Source organism: Anastrepha obliqua, chromosome 1 (genome assembly GCF_027943255.1).
Source record: "Anastrepha obliqua isolate idAnaObli1 chromosome 1, idAnaObli1_1.0, whole genome shotgun sequence".
Classification (NCBI taxonomy): domain Eukaryota; kingdom Metazoa; phylum Arthropoda; class Insecta; order Diptera; family Tephritidae; genus Anastrepha; species Anastrepha obliqua.
This window is the reverse complement of record NC_072892.1, coordinates 163,004,095-163,008,153: the sequence shown is the minus strand read 5'-3', so window position 1 is coordinate 163,008,153 and position 4,059 is coordinate 163,004,095.

The following is a 4,059-nucleotide window of genomic DNA, read 5'->3' as shown; positions in this document are numbered from 1 at the left end:
TAACATAAAACACAAATTGATCAATTGAGCCAGACAAGTAATACAATTATTGGGCAGTCTCTGAAGAATTTCTGCAGTTATGAGGTCGAAACCAGGCAATTTTTTTGCTTTCATTTTGAAAATTTCGCTTAGTACTTTTTCGCTACTAACAGGCTCAATGCTGATATCACCTTCAACCCAATTTGACGCGATGTCAATATCTTCAGGTCCATCATTGGCAAAGAAGGTTTTACGAAGATTCTCTGCAAATAAATTTACTTGGTTGGTTTTTGCGCATTGGGTATCATTTATTTTGATGGGTGCTATGTATTTTATCGGACGATTGAATGACTTTGCTGCCTTCAATAAGAAGTAGTGGATTTATCAGATGTGGGGCCATTAAGAAATTGATTGAAATTATCATTTTTCAAAGTCAGATTTTGAACGTGTAGTTGTTTTGTTATTTGGTTGAGTTTCAATTTGTCTTCAGGATATCAGGTTTGCTGCCAACGACGTCTAGATTTTCGTGTTTTATTTATCAGCGTCTTGATATATCATATGATGGGTATTTTTGAAGTGAAACTTCTTAGGCGTCGATGGACGAGCGAGAATGGAGAGTAAAATTTCAAGGCCATGCAACGTTTTTGCATTTTCGTTCCGCGAGAGGGGAAAAAGATATAACGTAGAGGAAAAGGAGAGAGAGAGAGAGCTATACCTTATATATATCTTAGATACCCTTTAGGCTATTTTTCCTGAGTTTTTCCTTGTCGTTGGTAATTTCTAGTGAAAAATAACACTGCCTACTTTTTGGCGCTTGTTTATTGGTGAAAACTTATGGGAAATATAGTTTTGGTGCCTACTGTTTGGGGCGTTTTTTGGTCCCAATTTTGTTGGAGTTTTTTTGGTGCCTACTTTTTGGCGCTTCTCTCCGTTTCCTGGCTAGTGCTTGTGCGTACTATAAAGTGCTAGTGCGGATTTATTGGTATTGCCCTGCGGTAATTTGTGCCTTTGCTGTGATCCTGGAATCGCTGCGTTTCTGCGGGTGATAAACGCTCGGAGTAGTGCGCTTTGTTGTCACAGTTTGTGTCCGGAGTTTACCTACACCGGTCGAGCCTTCTCCGTTTTTTGTAAATTTTGTCTATTTGTATTCTCTGCAAATGTTGTGAATTTATTTAGATATATATTCTTTCTCTCTCTCTCTCTCATTCTCTCTCGGGTCTCTTCCTCTTTCCTTGTCTGCCTTGAAAGTTTCACTTCTGTTATGTGTACCCACTTTTTTTCTGTGCCATTATTTGCGTGAATTGAAGCTCGGCATAATCAAGATCATCAATGGTCAGGATACGGTTGATGTCTACCACTGCAGCTTCCAATTGCAGTTGGAAATACTGCCAGTCGGTGAAGTTATTAAATAGACGAGGAGACGTTTTATTTACTACCGCATTTTCTGATATTTCTAAAAGGATCGGTGAATGGTCAGAGTTCAGATCGAAGCCTTCGGAAATAAAAATAACTAAAAGATTAATGATTTAAAAAAAATTGCAAAGAATAAGGGGGAATATCACCTTGATCTAAAAGTTCGCGGAGCAATCGCCAGGTGACATCACTAAGTTAACTGATTTGATCTGTTCTGTGTTTTTTTTGTTTTTGTTAGGTTACCACACCTGTGATTACAATACGAGCCTCAAGTAAGGGACAGCTAAAGTCCGTAATTTTGTTGGAATACAGTTGACATCAAATTTTTTATAGAAAACCTTTGCTTTTTCTATTTGTTAAAATGTTAAAGCAGATACTGCTGTAATGCTATGATTGAAAACAATTGCATCCTGATTTTATCACAAAAAGATATTTTATGAAAATTTTACGTAAAATGATGCATCTTTTTACTTTTTACATCTACTTCAAAATAATGTAAAATTAAAAGAGTCAGCGCAATGCTGGTGCACCAAGGACTAATGTACAATAAGCCTTGAACATACTTGGCTTCAACTCGAAACTGTTATTAATATGAACTGAACCTGCCGATATTTTGTAACATAATTTCAGGTGCCATAGCTTAACTGAGATCAAATATACCTACCTTTTTTTAATATTATTATTAAATGAGTTGCTTTTATTATATTAAATAAGTCCACATTTAACACAAAACAGTAAGAAAGAAATATTACTCTGAATAATGGCGTAGATGCTGAAATTTAGAAGGCGAACCGCCCGCTTCTACATAGTAACGAGAGAGAGAGTGGAAAGAACAGTCTTCATTTCTGTTATTTTATTATTATCGCAAGCAGGGTTGCCGAAATTGGGCATTTCGGACCAAATCTGGTCCAAAAAATTTATTTTGGGCCGATGGGCATCTAATTAAAATTTTGGTCCGTTTTGTAAGCGGGCACAATTTGTTTAGTAGCTACAAATTGCTACATCTGTTCAGTGTAAAGTTTTTTTAATGTTAATGAAACACAGCTCGAACTTAATGTTCACATAAACACTGACAAAAGACGTGAAGAAGTGGTGTCTTGCACTCACCTTATATAACTTCGCTATAATTCAGATTGTTCGATAAATCGACATACAATAATCGTACGTTACCTTTAACTTTTAACTATACACATCCCTACAAATTGACAAACAGCAGGCGCAGGTGAATTTATCAAAATGGAAAAGTAAGTAATTTTATAATTAAATGATATGATACAAATACCAAAAAAACTATTTAATTTCGTTTCAGGTTCTTAATCAAAAAACCGAAGTCAACCACGGTAGAGCAGCCATCGGGCAGGTAGTTTTATTAAAACATACATGGCACAGGACATTGACATATTTTAATTGTGTTTTTCATATTATTTTTCACAGCGTTGACGTGAATCAAAATGAAAATTACAAACGCAAGTTTAGAGCCGAATGGCTACAATCATTCGATTGGCTACAAAACAAGGATGGATCTGCTTTTTGTGTTGCTTGTGAGAAAGCTATAGATAACCACAACGCTCACCTGAAAGTTCATGAGAAAACTGCGACACATATCCGAAACTGCGAATCGCGCAAAAAGCAACATACGCTTGAAATGTTTTATGATCCTGAACAAGAAAAACAACATATAACAGTAAGAAATGCCGAATTCGCACTTGTGATGTTTTGCATAACCCATAATCTGCCATTTTTGATAATGGAATATTTGCCAGCGTTGTTGGTGGAGTGCTGTCCAGATTCTAGTATCGCCAAGCTGATTAAATGTGGTAGGACAAAGTCAACGCAGATCGCCGAGATTATTGGAAAGAAGGCCAATGATCGAGTATTTGAAACGCTACGAAATACGAAGTTTTCTCTTATCGCTGATGAAACAACAGATATTAGTACCACGAAAAGCTTAGTTTTGGTAGCAAGGTTTGTTGACAGTGCACGAGTGGTACAGGATAGGTTTCTTGCTTTGTTAGAAGTTACCAAGTCAGACGCAGTTTCTATTTTTCAGCTCATAAAACAATTTTTCAATACCAATAATATACCACTTAAGAATATTATCGGCTTGGCAACAGACGGTGCAAATGTTATGGCAGGTGATGCAGGAGGTGTTAAAGCATTGCTTAACAAATTTTTTTTTTATGACATGCACTTGCCATTCACTTCATTTATGCACAAGTTATGCCAGCAGACATCTGCCGAAAAGCATTGATTTTCTGTGCCGTAACATTTATAATTATTTTTCGCATAGCTCCAAAAGGATCAATGATTTGAAGGAATTTCAAGAATATTGTTCAGTTGAGCCTCACAAAATATTGGGAGTCTCACAGACTCGATGGCTGTCGTTGGAGGGTGTAGTTGCACGGCTTATTGAACAGTGGGACAGCTTAAAGTTATATTTTATTTCTTGCTTTTACGAAGTGAATGGCATTCGCCCTGCGCAATTAGCAGAAGAAATGTGCGCAAACACCAAGTGTTATTTTTTGTTTTTAACATACATATTACCTATAATTAATAACCTCAACAAAGATTTTCAATCGGAGAGTTCCCGACTGCCATACTTATATTCCAATATGAAATCTATTTATCTTTTAATTATAAATAATTTTGTTAAACACGATGTTTGCA